Genomic DNA, 17,851 nt, shown 5'->3' with positions numbered 1-17,851 from the left:
TCTTGGCTGTGATTGGCTCTTGTGTTAACCATTATGCATTGCATCTTCTTACGGGGTGAAAAGTCTTTCTGCCCGCGGGGGACGCCTGCGGGACTCTTGTGACATGGAAAGGACCCTTTCGCGGATGCGTTTCAAGACCGTCTATTGGTTTGCTTGGTTCCGCAGATGGATCTAGGGCTGTTAGTAAGTTGATAGGGCTGTATCCGTGGGTGTGCCTTGAGCTTATTATATACTCCACAGATGACTTTGGGACCCTATCTCTTATGTATCTAAAAATGTAAACTCTAAAAAGTGCAACATTGATTTTAACTTTGAACCCATAACTAAACTTAACTTACATGCACCAAAGCTAGAAAAAGAAAAAAACAAAAACGGTTAATCCTTCCTTTTTTGGAGGTTCATAATCTGATAATCATATACTCTTTTACCCAAACCACAACAATATAACGAGACAATCACTAAAAATTTGCTTTATCTGAAATTCAATTTATACATAATAAATAAGTAGATATCCATTGTCACGTTTCACTCAACATAATTCTATGAGTCTAACATACTTTTTCTCGCTTCTTTTACTTCATCTTTCATGTATCCACAATATATAAATTTACAATTTGCAAAAATAAAACCAATAAACCATATAACCAAAGTAAACCATAATATCATACGGGTACCGAATACCGAAATACATGCTTAAAGAGACAAATGGGTAAGACTTCCAAATAAAACTCCACATATTCCAAACGGGTACCAAGTACCGAAATATCTGTATAAGTGCCATATACCGAAATTCCTAAACTCAATACCAATATCGGTACCGAATATACGGGTACGGACGCTTGTAAAGGTACGAGTATTCTGGAAAAAAAAATCAGAAACATCTCTATTTTACAAATAGAAACTAGATGGCTAAACTTTCTCATCGAACAAAGTACAGGGGTACATTTCACAAAACTCAAAAACAAATCTGAACTCGCCGTTGCGTAGCCGAGTCACGACTCGCCAAGTTATTCGATAAAGCCTCTGAGTCGCGATTGTCGTGCAGTTAACGATAACAAATATCAAACCTCTTACGCAAGTCTGGAGCCATAGTTGAGATTCAGTAGCATACGACCGCAGATGAAGCCAATCAGGCTTCCGGAACCACCTGGCAGTCCACCGAGAAGCGTACCGGACATCTTCGAAGGCGGCGTTTACGGCGTCGTCAAGCGCGCTGTTATTATCGGTAACGGTTTTCCGGCGTCGGAGAATCAGAGCGTCGGGTTAGTTAGAGCGCTTGGATTATCGGAAAAACAGACTCTATATGTAAGTTGTGGTTCTCTGTTTTCATTTTTTTGTTAATTTGTGGATGTATGTGAAGGTGTTAGTGTATAGGTTGAATAGATGTGTTAGTGGACTTTAGAATATAGGATTATTTGAGTTGTGAAATTGTTTGTTCATTTGTGAAGGTATAAGTGTAATTGTTTTGTGTGTAGGTTGAATAGATGTGTTAGTGAACTTTAGAAGAAAGTTTAATTAGGTTTAGGATTATTTGAGTTGTAAAAGTTAGGTTATGGAAGGAAACTCTGTTGTTTTACTGAATGGAGATATTCATAGATCTAGTTGAGTAGTTTCCATCTTTTAAGTTGATGTGAATTTGTGCGGAAGGGATAGCATTTGTAATATCGATGGTGTTAGATTTGTTGTATTGTTTGTTGGCAAGTCTATAAGAAATGTCTAGGGTTTATGTGTGGTCTCAAAGTGGGTAGATCCTTCACTGATATTAGTTTTGAATACGGATAGTAAGTCTGATTTAAAAGAAGAGGAAAGTTTAACTTCTCAAATTGTGATTTAAGGGAGCCATGTGATTATGATTTTTATTGCTTGGACCATTAAGATGAACTTGTTATAATAAAAGGAGGTTCTGTTTCATGGTTGCTTGAAAATGAGTTGCTTGTAGGCGTCTGTTTGTTGAACACTAGACATAGTTTATGTGTTAGCAGCAGCCTGTTACGCATCTGAAAAATCACAGTATATAACTTTCTCAACAGTTAAACTGGCTTAATTAGAACGAAGCACATATCCTGTACTGCAATGTATGAGTACTCAGTTTGAAAAGTTTATAGGGTTTGTGTTATGGTGAGTACAGAGTTTAATTTTTTTTTTGGTGGTGAATTGTTTTTAGTGATACGGTCAACGACTTTATCTTTCAAGCAAACATGTTCTAGGCACCTCACATGCCTTTAGACTGCAGAAATCTGGATAAATATTTTTATTCAAAGTCCAAGGTATATATGTATGATGAGGAATTGTCCAAGACAACTTTCTTGATGTCATTCTTTTGATTTTAGAAATTGGAGTAAGATTTGCTACTATGGGTGATGTTGTTTACATCTGAATGGACAACTTTCTTGATGTCATTCTTTTGATTTTAGAAATTGGAGTAAGATTTGCTACTATGGGTGATGTTGTTTACATCTGAATGGATTGCATACTTGTATCAGTTGTATGGCTTGGGCTTTGAATTAGTTAGGACTAAGCCTGTTTGTTAAAACACAAGGTCTCTAAATGGCTTGATGGTTAAGAGAGAAAAGACCCAATTCTGAGGAACCATGCATACAAATTTTTGTTTCTTTTTAACATGTTTCAAGAGAGCTGTGCTTGTCTATTTCACCTTTCTTTGTTTCTTGAACTCTGGGCAGTTGATTAAATCATTCTTAATCCTTCCTCCATCTTTCACTCTCACCTTCTCTTCTTATTTTTGTTTCAGTTACACGTGCAACTTTTTGTTTAGTATTTCTTCCCATTCATTGTACGGTTTTACCTATGGGTTGTGCAAAAAGCATGCTTATATATGGAAATGAACATAAGCAACACACAGGAGATGTTAGGATTAAACGCACACACGAAACTGAACACGACACGAAAGCAATAAACGAACACGAGGATTTAACGTGGTTCGGTCTAAACTGACCTACGTCCACGGGTGGCAACTAGGTATATCTTTATTGAGTGACCAAATATTACAAGTACATAATGTTGTTTATATAGAGACTGAACTAGGGTTAGTAAATTATTATGCAAGAAATCTAAACCGGGCCGGGCTTGGGCCCGACCGCCCACACCCGTCTCCTCTTTTGACTTCATATAATAAACCGGGCCAACAAGGCCTACGAACCCAACAATCTCCCACTCGGAGGCCTTGAGTACTCCTGATTGTACTTCTGTAATCTGAACATTAAACTTCTTCTAGTTGCCACCGCCTTCTCATCAATTAACCTGAAGGCCCGTTGAAGCTCCCCGGAGCTCCAACACGTCAGTCACTGCTGAAACTGCCCCTGACCCATTCTCTGTCCCTACCGGCTCCCACTGTAACGAACTACCGGATCCTGAGATAACCTGAGAACAAACACTCTCCATATTCAGCAAGTAATTCATTGGAGAGACTTTTACAGCTGGAATACTGGTTTTCTTAATCCACTGTCGACCTGGAACTGTAACTGAAACACGACCTGTGCTCCCACTGTCACGATGTCCCCCAACTGATTTAACCTTCCTAGCTCGTTCATCCTGAATCTTCACTTTGGCTCTGGGTTTGTTACTTGCAAAACGAACCTTCTTCTGCCCACGAGATTCTGTGAACCGGATTTTGTCTTTCACCAAAACTGGATCCACTCCTTTCGATGACATATCGACCATATACAACGAACCCATTTTCTTGCCACGAGCAACAACGAGATTCCCTTTGACTACTTTCCACTGCCCATTCCCGAACTTAACATCGTGCCCTTGGTCATCCAACTGCCCAACTGAAATCAAACGTTTCTTCAAACTTGGAATAACCCTCACGTCTTTCAAAGTCCAAGAAGTACCGGCTGAAGTTATCAAATCAACGTCTCCCATACCCGTAACCTCTAAAATATCATCATTCGCTAGTCGAACCTTTCCAAAATCCCCAAATTTAAGATTCTTCATCGTTTCACTACAGTGAGTGGCATGAAACGATGCACCAGAATCCATCACCCAAGCATCAACGCTACTCTCAACACTACAAACCAAAGCCTCATCACTACTGACCCCGTCATCTGTGTCGTCTTCTGTAACGTTCACCTCTTTCTTACCATTCGGACACTGATTCCTGAAGTGTCCTTTCTCTTTACAACCCCAACATTCAATATCCTTACGAGTCTTAGACTGACTCCTCTTCCTGCTCCCACTGCCTCGCTGTTTTCCCCTACCTCTTCCTTCTGTGACTAGCATATTGCCTGATGATTCACCTGAACTTCTGCGTCTTGAATCTTCTCCCAGAATCAGATCTCGAATCCCATCGAAAGTAATATTTGTAGACGAACTACAAACTGCAGTCACTGTTTGCGACCAACTGTCGGGCAAAGAGGATAATAACAAGAGGCCTTGAACTTCATCATCAAACTTAATGTCAACTGACACTAAGCGGGACAAGATCGAATTAAGATTATTGATATGAGTTGTAACTGACCCACCCTCTTTCATTCTTGTTGTCACTAGCTCTCGGATAAGATAGACTTTATTCGCTGCCGAAGGCTTCTCATACATGTTGGATAGCGCCTCCATCATACCACGTGCTGTGGTTTCTTTCATGATGTTAAACGCCACATCTTCCGACAACGACAAAGTAATACAAGCCCTAGCTTTGTTGTCTAACTTCTTCCAATCTGCTTCTGACATCTTTTCTGGTTTTTCATCCTCAAACACTACATCCAAGTCTTTCTGACAAAGTAGTGCCTCAATCTGCATCTTCCACCAACCAAACTTCTGTCCGTCAAACTTCTGTATCGAAACCTTTCCGTCTTCTGCCATAACAATGACTAAAACGAAAAACTGGATAAAACAGAGACAGACACAGCAACACGAGCCTGAACTTAACGACTGTTCTACTGAACTTTGTTAAACAATCAACCTATTTAACGTGCAGCGGAATAACGAACTGAAAATCAGAAACTGAAACTTTAAACTGAAACAATAAAACCTGACAAACGCGGTTGGCACTGGTTCTCGGTTTCTTTAACGTTTCTTCCGATTGACAACGGTTCTTCAATAAAAATAAGATCTTGATTTAACAGTTATTGACTCGTACTTTGCAAAGTAGGATCTCGACCCAACTTTATTCTTGGCTAAGCTGCCCAAAACTTTTGTCCCACAAAATTAATCAAATAGGCATACTGCCCTTTTCTTCACGATCCAAAGCAACCACAAAGGAAAATTAATTTAGATGACCTAAATTAATTCAACTGGGCCTCCTGCCCTGCCTATGACAATGCCTCCAAAATAATATTAATAATAATATGTGATCCAAACAAAACTGGGTCTCCAACCAATGAAGAAGACACTATGCAACTGTCAGGAACTTGCGTTCGGAACCGAGCGAAGATCAACAGCGTCTGCGGAAGCAAGGCTTTGAATGACGATGACTGGTGGTGACAGCAAGCAGTGGCGGCGGCGAACTCTAGCGCAGTAGGTGTTAGGTTCGGAGTCACACACAAACACGAATACAATAGTAAAACCGAAAGAATAAACGAAAGAGACACAAAGATTTAAGTGGTTCGGTCACGGTGTATGACCTACGTCCACTGTCGATAACTAGGGTTTTCTTATTATTGAGTGATACAAACTTACAAGTACAGGAGAGAATATATAGACTAGACAATTAGGGTTTAACCCTTTAACTAAACTGGGCCTGATTAGAGCTTTTGGGCTTGGCCAAAACTCAAACAGCTTAATCTCCTAATTCTGTCTATTCGTCTAAACCGGACCCGACCCATGATGGATCGGAGACCACAACATAACAATCTCCCACTTGGGCTTCGAGACATCTTCTCTAAACCACCACTTGGATGCGTCAAACATTTCAACCTGCTCCCATTTGGAGACGTAAAATGTCTTCACCTGCATTGCCTTGTACATGTAAAATAAAACCCATCTGGTTTTGCACCTCCTAGTTACCCTTCGCCTTCTCAACATTATTCCTGAAGGCCTGCTGAAGCTCTGCACAGCTTCAGCTTATCCAGCATCACCGGCTTGGTGAACATATCTGCTGGATTCTTAGCACCTGAGATATTTTTCAAACTGAAAACACCATCACTGATCAAATCTCTGACAAAGTGATATCTCCTCCCGATGTGCTTAGTCTTCGAATGATAGACTGGATTCTTCGCAAGTTTCACTGCACTCTCATTGTCACAATATAAGAAGAACTCTGCCTGTTTCTTTCCCAACTCTTCAAGAAAAGTTCTCAACCATACTAATTCTTTACTTGCTTCGGCTGCTGCCATATATTCTGCCTCAGTGGTTGATAAAGCAACACTTTTCTGAAGTCTGGACATCCAACATACTGCTGTTCCCCCAACTGTGAAAACATAACCAGTAGTGCTTTTAAACGTCTTCTTACATCCACCCAGATCAGCATCTGAATAACCCCTGAGAATTGTATCCTTCCCCTTAAAACATAACCCCAAACTGGAAGTACCCTTTAAGTATCTGAGTAACCATTTCACCGCTTCCCAATGTTCCTTTCCCGGATCCGACATAAAACGACTAACTACCCCGACAGCATGAGCAATGTCTGGCCGTGTACAAACCATGGCGTACATGAGACTGCCAACAGCAGATGCATACGGAACTTTAGCCATCTCTGTTCTTTCTTCCTCTGTTCTGGGAGACTGGTCTTTGGTAAGTTTGAAATGACTTCCCAAAGGTGTGTTTCTTGGTTTAGTCTTCTCATCATTCATCCTGAAACTTTCTAACACTTTCCCTATGTATTTCTCTTGGGATAGTGTTATGCAGCCATCTTTCTTTCTGGATATACTCATCCCCAAAATCTGTTTGGCTGGACCAAGATCTTTCATCTCAAATTCATCAGACAACTGTTTCTTCAACTTGCGAATCTCCTTCATATCAGATCCTGCAATTAACATATCATCTACATAAAGAAGTAGAATGATATATGAGCCTTTAAACTTCTTTAAGTAGCAGCAATGGTCGGCTTCGCATTTCTTGTACCCAGTTCTCACCATAAAATCATCAAACTTTAGGTACCATTGCCTAGGTGCCTGCTTCAGACCATACAAGCTTTTCTTCAATTTGCAGACCCATTTTTCTTTCCCGGCAACCTGAAATCCCTCAGGTTGTGCCATATAGATCTCCTCGTCAAGATCACCATGTAAAAATGCTGTCTTAACATCTAATTGCTCTAGATGTAAATTTTCTGCAGCAACAATACTTAAGATCAATCTGATGGTGGTCATCTTCACAACTGGAGAGAATATTTCATTATAATCAATTCCCTTCTTTTGCTGGAAACCCTTGACCACTAAACGAGCTTTGTATCGTTTAGACCCATCATGTTCTTCCTTGACTCTATAGACCCATTTATTCTGTAGAACTCTTTTATCTGGTGGAAACTTGGTTAAAACCCATGTCTGGTTTTTACTCAAAGAGTTCATCTCCTCCTTCATAGCATGCTCCCACTGGAGCGAATCTTTCAACTTAAGTGCTTCATAATAACTCTCTGGCTCACCATTTTCAGTTAAAAGGAGATAATTGACTGAAGGTTTGTAACGTACCGGCTGTTTAGAAACTCTGGTGGACCTCCTAACCCAGTGCTGAGGCGGGTCAGGTTCTTGTGGAGACTGTTCATCCTCAGACTCTGAACTCCCACTGTCAGAGACTCCCTCTGACTCTTCATTTCCACCAATATCATCATCTTCAAATTCAGGAACTGTGGTTTCTTCAGTTTCTGTCTCGGGTTCGGTAGCTGACTCAACTGTCTTTTTCTGAGCATCAATTTCATATTCAACCTGCTCTTTCTGAACCCTTGATTTTGAAGTGTTTCTATCTTTGTATAACTCAGCCTCATTAAAAGTTGCATGCTTGCTTCTGACTACTTTTCTGCTTTCTAAATCCCAAAGCCTGTAGCCCATTTCGTTTGACCCATATCCAATGAAAACATATTTTTTAGCTTTAGCATCAAGCTTGTCATTTTTCACTAGATCATAAGCGCTACACCCAAAGACTTTCAAATGCTTATAATCTGCAGCTTTACCTTTCCACTCTTCTTCTGGTGTCTTGAAACCCAGCGGTACTGACAATCCCCGGTTAATTAAATAAGCTGCAGTGTTAACTGCATCTGCCCAGAACGTCTTTGGAAGCCCGGCATTAAGTCTCATACTTCTTGCCCTTTCATTTAACGTCCTGTTCATTCGTTCTGCCACTCCATTTTGTTGAGGAGTGCCAGGGACTGTAAAGATCATCCGAATACCGTACTCTTCACAATAATCACGGAATTCTTTGCTAACGTATTCACCACCGTTATCCGACTTCAAGCATTTCACCTTCAAATCAGTTTCCAATTCAACAGCAGTTTTCCATTTCTTAAAAGTATCAAAAACATCAGATTTATTTTTAAGAAAGTAAACCCATACCTTGCGTGTCGAATCATCAATGAAGGTGACATAATAGTGCGATCCTCCCAAAGAAGAGACTGAAGTTGGTCCATAGACATCAGAGTGAATAAGCTCCAATTTCTGAGCTTTCGGTTGTTTTCCGGTCTTCACAAAAGATACTTTCTTCTTTTTACCGAAAACACATGGTTCACAAAATTCAGATTCAACCTTCTTCAGTTCTGGAATTTTTCCTCTAGCAACGAGCATTTTCATCCCTTTTTCACTCATGTGGCCGAGTCGTTGGTGCCACAAACTAGACTGACTCGGTCCACTGGTCACTGCATTTACCGCATCAGCTGGAATTTTAACCATGTATAAAGTGCCCTTCTTTTTACCTCTGTCGATCACAAGATTCCCTTTCACAACTTTCCATTGACCCCCACCAAACATAACATCATATCCTTGGTCATCTAACTGCCCAACAGAAATTAGCTTTCTTCTAAGGCTAGGAACGACCCGAACATCCTTTAGAGTCTATAAGGTGCCCAATGAAGTTTTTAGTTCAATATCCCCCATCCCCGTGATATCAACAGCATGATTATTAGCCAAACGAACTTTACCAAAATTACCTGTTCGGAGATTCTTCATCTTCTTCGTGCTATAAGTGGCATGAAAAGATGCACCAGAATCCATAATCCATGAATCTGTTGATTCTTCAACACAGCAGATAAGAGTCTCTTCTGAACCTTCTGAATCATCTGAACCGGTGGCCAGATTAACTTCCTTCTTAGATTCTTTCTTTTCTTTTGAAATTGAGGGGTTAGGGCATTGGTTTCTGAAATGCCCCATTTCTTTGCAATTCCAACACTCAATGTCTTTTCTGGGCTTTGACTGACTTCTTCTTCTAGACTTTGACCTACCCCTGCCATTACCTTTCTCTCTTCTCCTACCTCTCCCTTCGGTGCTCAATATAGAACTAGATGTCTCACCAGAATTCCTTCTTATGTCCTCCCCTAAAATCAAATCCCGGACTCCTTTAAAAGTAAGCTTAGTATTCCCAGAAGAACTACTAACTGCAGTAACAGTCCCTGACCAACTTTCGGGTAACGAGGATAACAAGAGTAACGCTTGAACTTCATCATCAAACTTGATATCAACAGAAGACAAATGAGAAATAATAGTGTTGAAGTCATTAACATGAGAGGTAACAGATGCCCCTTCCTTCATTCTGGTGTTAACTAGCTGTCTAATCAGAAATACCTTGTTTGATGCAGAAGGCTTTTCATACATATTTGACAAGGCTTTCATAAGACCATACGTGGTAGTTTCATTTACAATATTGAATGCCACATTCTTAGCTAGTGAGAGTCTAATAACAGCTATGGCTTTTCTGTCAAGTACCTTCCACTCATCATCTTTCATACTTTCCGGTTTCCTCTCTTCTAGTGCTTCCATTAAGTCTTTCTGACATAGCAAATCCTCAATTTGCATTTTCCACCATCCAAAATCCTGACCATCAAACTTCTCAATCTTGATCTTTCCGTCCTCAGCCATTATCCAAACTGAGTTTTGATTACAGCAAACAACCAAACTACCCAAGGAATAAAAGGACTGGAAACTGATCAGAAAAAACGAACCAGCAGCTGCGGAACCCTAATCAGCGGCGGCGGAACTGTAGCGGCGGCGGCGGTACTGTAGCGGCGGCGGTACTGTAGCAGCGGCGGTGGAACTGTAGCAGCGGAGCAGCGGCGGCGGAACTGTGTGTATAATCGAGAACCAGGCTCTGATGCCAATTGTTAGGTTCGGAGTCACACACAAACACGAATACAATAGTAAAACCGAAAGAATAAACGAAAGAGACACAAGGATTTAAGTGGTTCGGTCACGGTGTATGACCTACGTCCACTGTCGATAACTAGGGTTTTCTTATTATTGAGTGATACAAACTTACAAGTACAGGAGAGAATATATAGACTAGACAATTAGGGTTTAACCCTTTAACTAAACTGGGCCTGATTAGAGCTTTTGGGCTTGGCCAAAACTCAAACAGCTTAATCTCCTAATTCTGTCTATTCGTCTAAACCGGACCCGACCCATGATGGATCGGAGACCACAACATAACAGTAGGGTGGCGGCGGCCGTAAGGTTTGACGGCTCAACGTGTTCTTCGTTTGATCCCGAACCTAAGCTCTAGACACCACTTGTTAGGATTAAACGCACACACGAAACTGAACACGACACGAAAGCAATAAACGAACACGAGGATTTAACGTGGTTCGGTCTAAACTGACCTACGTCCACGGGTGGCAACTAGGTATATCTTTATTGAGTGACCAAATATTACAAGTACATAATGTTGTTTATATAGAGACTGAACTAGGGTTAGTAAATTATTATGCAAGAAATCTAAACCGGGCCGGGCTTGGGCCCGACCGACCACACCCGTCTCCTCTTTTGACTTCATATAATAAACCGGGCCAACAAGGCCTACGAACCCAACAGGAGAAACATGAAAACGAATTGCAAAGAAGAAAAATTTTGTATGTGCAAAAATTACTCCAATTTGCCGAAGCAGATTTGAAAATATGTAGAAACCCTTAGTGACACATCAACAGCAAATGGAACATATCTGAAAATATAATTAAACAATAAATGAAACAGAAGTAGAAGAGACACTCAAGTTAAGCCATTCAAAGTTGAATTTGCTTCATATAATGATTATTAGGCAAATATAAACTTGGGTCATTGCACTCATCATTAACTTATCTGTTTGAATTTATCTCTATTCATATGCAACTTTAATGTCATTTTAGCATTATAAGATGTAATGCAGCATCTTGTCTTTGCAAAATTGTTCATCTTGTGTTCTTCTGCAAAATGCATGCAGCGTGTTACAAGGCCAAGTGGAGGAATAAATGAGTATCTGCACTGGCTCCCAGTTTCACTCCATAAACAGATCTACTACATTATCAGACTGATTTATAGTTATTCACAAGTTTTACTTACAAGCAAAGGAAGTAGAGTTCAATCTTTAACTGGAGAAAATGGTGGTAGTGTGGGTTTATCATCTGTACTTGAAGCTGATGTGAAGTCAATAGTAAAAATGACAGGGGACTGCTGAGAAGTAAGTTGTTTTTTTTTTCCAGATTACTACTGTATATCCGTGTGTTCTATAATATTACTTCAATATTTTTTTTATGCTCGAGTTATCAATAACTGAATGGAGTCCTTGCACGTGACTATCTGGTTCAGTTGTGGAATGATGTATGGAAGTTAAAATATATAGCATGTTAATACAAACGCGAGCGCACACACACACAGAAGACGTATTTTTTTTGCGAGAACAGAGAAAAAAATAAATCATTCATATTTTCAGTTGTAAAACACTTTAACATACGAGAAAATGTTTAAAATGCAAAGTTTATTCGTCTCTTTTAACATCATAAAAAAATACATAAACAAAGTTCATTTATTTATAGAACCTACACGTGTTTAGGTTATGCGTAACCATATCATGTGTAGGTGTAGTTTCTACACATGCCTACATATGTGTTGGTAAACATTTGAAAGTGAAAAAAATATCTGCACAAATTAGTTTAATGGTTTTGTTTTACATATATAACATAGACAGTTGTATGTAAGAGCTAAAAAGTTTAAAAAAATATAAACCGTTGATAGACAATGATAGAAAAAGTTAAAACGATTGGGATTTGTTTCTTTTGTTCTTGCAATGATTTTGTCTTTTGTAATGACCCCCCCTCCCCCCATACATGTGTGTGTGTGTTATGATCAGTTTTTTATAGCTCATGATAATTTAATTTTTGCATGTATTTTTATTTTATTGATTTTTCTAGGGACGGGCCTCTATTGGTGGTTGCATGTGGCAGAGACACCATATCGATTGCAAGCTCTATAAAAAAACTAGCATCCGAAAATGTGTTTGTTGTTCAGGTAAGTTTCAACTTTTTATATCTGTTTGCTTTGATAAGTCAGTCCTATAAGCATATTTTTTCATCTTTGCTAAAAACTGCAAATAACATTAGTTTATCTTGCTAAATTATGACTTATGAAAAATTGGTTTCAGATTCAACATCCACGAACACAACTGAATAGGTTTGACTTGGTGGTTGCTCCTCAACATGATTATTATGCTCTGACAGCTCACGCACAAGAGCAGGTTCCTAGGCTTTTCCGCAAGTGTATAACTCCTAACGAGCCACCTAGCAAGAACGTGGTACGCATCTCAATTGCAAATAGTAAAAGTGGCAAGATGGGTGGGCTGGGTACCGGGCGAAATGTTGAAACAGGTCGCTTTTTGTACAGGGTGACCTAGCCAGCCTTTTTTTTCTTATTTTTTTTATTTTAGCAGGTTCTTACTGTGGGAGCTTTGCATCAAGTTGATTTTGCTGCACTTCACAGTGCAGCGATTACTTGGCATGATGAGTTTGCACCTTTGCCCAAACCCTTAATTGTGGTTAATATTGGGGGGCCCACAAGTAAGTATTTTGTATTTTTAATTCTATTTAATAGAAATTTTTTTGTCAATTTGTTTATTTTTATATTGCAATGGTCATGAGTCTGCTTAGGCTTGTAAATGAAGCGAATGAACATGAACGGAGCGTGTTCGTGTTCGTTCGTTTAATTTTAACTGAATAATCGATCAAACACGGACATTAAGTGAGCATGGTTTTCTTGTTCGTGTTTGTTCGTTAAGAAAATGAGCTTGTTTGTGTTCGCTTATGTTAATTCGTCGATAGTATAAACGAATGGTTCACAAACGTAAATGAACGGACATAACTGGAAATAGATGAACGAACATAGTTAGGTTAAAACCAAATAAAAGTAAAATGTGAACAACAATGTTTTGGGCCTAAAAAGTTAGTAATCATCATCATCATCGTACTCAGTATATCCCACCAATAGCAAAGCTATGGTAGGGTCTGAGGAGGGTAAGATGTAGGCAGCCTTACCTCTACCCCATAGTTATAGAGAGGCTGCTTCCGGTGAGACCCCCGGCTCGATAGTAGTTTTGCATCAAGCCTTGGACATAAGGCACATAGCACTCAATCATCGGGACACCGGCTGATCGGTGCATGTACCCTTATCTTTCAGCTATCAACGCCACTACATGATGCCTGATTAACCGTCCGTCACTTTTAACGTTATTTTCACGAGATTAGTAAAATAACGTCAAAATTAGTGCAATTTCACTTTTGCCCACCCGAGGGTTCACACATATATACATCATATGTGCGCACCGCAAGCAGGGCTAGCCTAAAAAGTTAGTAAAACTAGATTAAATTGTAACGGACCTAAAAAGTTTAGATGAATATAAAAAGCATCGAGAAAGGGAAAGCATATATGTTTTATGAAATGATCAGCGGTTTCATTTATTATTAACAAGCGTAAACAAACGAACTTAAACAAACATAAAGTAACGGACATAATTGAATGCAAACGAACGAGACATGTATTCATGTTCGAAATGAACAAAAACTTATGTTTATGTTCATTCTTTTTTTAAATAAGCGAACATAAATGAACTTCCTGTCGGATGGTCATGAGCGGTTCAGTGAACGTTCGGTTCGTTGACAGGCCTAAGTCTACCAGTTCGGTCCTCGATAATTTATTTCTACAGTTTAGCTGTTATTACTTATTAACATGGTCAAGTTTGAAATACTTTCATTAATAGTTGCATTTTTTGTATTAACTGGTGGAAATTTCACATTCTTGTGCTGCTTTTAATGTTTTATAAATTTCAAGCAACTATTAATAAGAAGGATGGGGTTTTGTACAGGTCATTGTAAATATGGTATAGATCTTTCAAAGCAGTTAACAAACTATTTGCGTGGTGTTCTTGATAGCTGTGGAAGTGTAAGAATTTCTTTCTCAAGGAGGACTCCAGATAAGGTACTATATATACTATGCCATTATAGCATATCTATCGCTCAATAACTGTTTCTGCAAAACGCTCTTTTAGTATCTGAAATATTCTTTTATTATTGTGGCCTTATGCTATGCTTTATATATAATTAGGTTGCTAAGTTTGTGCGGAAAGAACTTGGAGACGATCCAAAAATTTATATATATGATGGTGAAGGTAATCTCAGTTGATCAGCACTATTTATGAAAGGATATATGATTACTTTCATATGCACTCAAAACTTGGTATAATATCATATGTACCCAATAAGAAATCATAATATCAAATACACCCATTTTCAAATTGATGACATTTATACCTTTCCTTTTAAACTTGCTTTGGTATATGAGAGTTTGGAGTGTGAGGAGAAGGAGAAGCGTGCAATGGTTGTATCATAAATTGTATACAATGAATTGTGTAACTATGAAACTTTTAAGTATTTTGAATGGGCTTATATGATATTCATTTGTTTGGGCTGTCCGTCACATCTTTCCACCTTTATTAAATTTCAATGAATTTGATCTGTTTTGACTATGTTGTGCTTATAACAGTTTTTAAGGTTTTATGTATTGTAAGTGTAGAACCGAATCCGCACATGGGACATCTAGCTTGGGCAGATGCTTTCATTGTCACAGCCGATTCAGTCAGCATGTTGAGTGAAGCCTGCAGTACTGGGTATGCATTAAATGGAATGTAAGCAAATTAAACTATATTCTGTCACATATGTAACATCCTATTATTGCATTTTTCAGGAAGCCTGTATATGTAGTCGGAGCTGAACGATGTAAATGGAAAATCGGTGAATTTCATAAAACTTTAAGGGAAAGAGGTCTGGTCCGGCCATTTACAGGTCTTGAGGATGTAAGTTCCATATAAGGAAGCCTGCACCATTTTCACCTTTGATGATTAACTGATTTGATTTTTCAGAACATTTTATGTGGCCTTATATTGCAAACAAACTATTATTCTTAAAAAAGAAGTAAAACTTTTAATTAAAAATTCATCGCTTTCTAGCACATTTTGTGTAAATATACTTTGTTTAAACAACCATCACATGTCCAACAGTCCAAGATTGCTAAAATCGCTCACTTACAACAAATTCTACAAGTTTATTTTCATGCTCTCATTGGTATTTGCTAATAAATTTTCAAATTCAAGCTCGGCTTGTTTATTTATTTATTAAATGTTTAACTATTATTATATATACGTATATAGTTATTTATACTTTTTTTTACATATAACAAAATTTATATTATTTAGTTATACTAATTATAACGTATATATACAGTAATATTTATTATGTGATTTATATTTATTTTCTATGATTAAAAATATTATATTTTTGTATATATTGGGCTTGTATGGGCTCGAGAGTATAGTCAAAGCTCGTTATGTGAAACTTGGGCTTGTTTGAACTCAGCTCGAATCGAGCTTTTAGCGAGCCGATCTTGAGTGGCTCACGACCTGTTACACCCCTACATGTTAGTAACATACAATATTCCTATACTTTTAAGCTCGAGCCTGTGACTTAGCTTGAGCTCAGTTCAAGAACAACTCTAGACATTATTAACCCAATTTCAAATGTGAAAACCTTGTAGATGTCAGAAAGCTGGAGTTACCCACCTCTAAATGACACCGCAGATGCAGCAAACCGTGTACATGAAGCACTTGCTGACCGAGGATGGAGATTGCGGCCATAAGAAAACTCTTCAAATTAGTTGTGATCTTTATGTTTTGCTTAATCTGCAGCATCTGGCTGATTTATCATCAACGTGTGTCCCAAGATTCTGCAGATATACTACAAACCTGGTCAGGCTTTTCTTTTTGTCCCTTTTGTCATGCTTTGGGGGATGATTATACATAATATAGTTTTGGTACAAACAAGGAGGCGTGCTTGTATTAACTAGCGTTTACAGTTTACACCTTTAATTTGAAAAGAAAACCTCGACGGCTATATTCATTTGTGTTCTTTGAACGATTCTATTTTAAACAAAGCTAATAAAAGATGGGTGTATCTGGTAGATAATTTATGATGTGGTATTTGTTACTGGAGCAATGACATATGCAACTGAGATATGATGGTATCGAATTATAGGTACGAGCTTTTGATATGACATGCAATTTGAGTGTACGGGTTTAGTCTTCAAGTTTGGGTCAGTTTGACGTCGTGTTCGAGTCAACATGGCAAGTTGGCCTGTTTAGCGCATTTACTATTAAGATAACGTGCTAAGTTATAAATTAAGCTAATTGGGTATTTTATGGCAACATGTAGAAAATAAAAGAGAAATGTGCATTTGGTTTTATAATTCCAACTTCCAAGTGTAATTATTTTGGATACATTCGTATATTTGTTTGTAAATTTGTGAGTATTATACAGAAGAATAAAATTCTGGGTTTAAAGGGTATGTTTGTGTTAGCCCGTATAACATCTTTTATTCAGATTCTTATATTTCATGATCTTCGGGTTCGGTTTGACATGCCAACCCGCAAACATGACTTGTTTAACGTTCCAATTCGAGTCATTTGACCAAAGGGTGTGGTGTGATCAGTATCTGGCTGTAGACGTGCACAAATCGGTTTTTATTAAAACCCGGAACCAGGTAGGAACCCGTTTTTTTGGAACCGGGTACAAAATGGAACCGGTTCCTGTCAGGAACCGGGTAGGAACCGGACCCGACCCGGTAGGCAAATATCAGGAACCAGTGGAACCGGGTAGGGTAGGAACCGGATCCGGTTTATACCCGAAAACCGGTTTCACCGGGTTTTCCTTATTTAAACCAATATTACCGTTGGAAACCAGTTCCGAAGTTTATATTATCGTTTTTAGACCGTTGGAACCGGTTTTGAATGTTCAAACCCACCCACACTTAGAGGTGCACAAATCGGGTTCAACTGGAAAACCCGAACCGGTTCGAAACCGGTTTTTTCACACCGGGTTGTAAAATGGAACCGGTTCCAATCAAGAACCGGTTCGGTTCCCGACCCGAACCGATGCCCAGATATGCTAACTTTTAAGAACCGGGTAGGGTATGAACCGGAACCGGTTTTTACGTAAAAACCGGTTCCACCGGTTTTTTTGAAATTTAAATATTATAGCCGTTAGGAACCGGTTCCAACGGCTATATAGCCGTTTTTGACCGTTGGAACCGGTTTTTTAACTACACATAGGTTATTTTCTTACTATAAATAGCAATGTTTGTTTGTGTACTTGTTAAACCACTTCCAAAACTATAAAACACACTCCAAACCACAATTAACCTTAAACCGACAACAAATGGCAACTAATGATGACTTTGTTATGGTGATCGAAACAACAAGATGCCCCGATGTTTGGGTTCATTACGATTTGTGTCTCATGACCGACTCACATGAGTTGGCACGTTGCAAATATTGCTCGAAGTTTCTTAAAGCAGGGTCCAACTCGACATTACGAAAACATACGAATAAGTATTGTCGAGAGAAAAGAAGGTTGGAAGCTAAAAAAACGGAAGTGGGAGAGTCGTCCGGCTCTACAACCCAAAAATAAGTA

General features: G+C 38.8%; 1 pseudogene across 1 annotated transcript; it reads left to right on the top strand.

Moving 5' to 3' along the window:
• The first annotated feature begins 1,119 nt into the window (after nucleotides 1-1,119).
• On the top strand, nucleotides 1,120-16,329 carry LOC143600892 (mitochondrial fission protein ELM1-like; annotated as a pseudogene). The gene is made up of 10 exons (XR_013147563.1): nucleotides 1,120-1,305; nucleotides 11,287-11,523; nucleotides 12,254-12,350; nucleotides 12,484-12,633; nucleotides 12,769-12,895; nucleotides 14,197-14,309; nucleotides 14,436-14,499; nucleotides 14,904-14,997; nucleotides 15,075-15,183; nucleotides 15,921-16,329. The product of XR_013147563.1 is annotated as a mitochondrial fission protein ELM1-like (transcript).
• Nucleotides 16,330-17,851: the final 1,522 nt, after the last annotated feature.

The sequence above is a fragment of the Bidens hawaiensis genome, unplaced genomic scaffold (genome assembly GCF_021521415.1).
Source record: "Bidens hawaiensis isolate Kalapana, Puna unplaced genomic scaffold, B.hawaiensis_p1.1 tig00055029_1, whole genome shotgun sequence".
Lineage (NCBI taxonomy): Eukaryota > Viridiplantae > Streptophyta > Magnoliopsida > Asterales > Asteraceae > Bidens > Bidens hawaiensis.
This window is presented reverse-complemented; position numbering and strand designations above follow the sequence as displayed.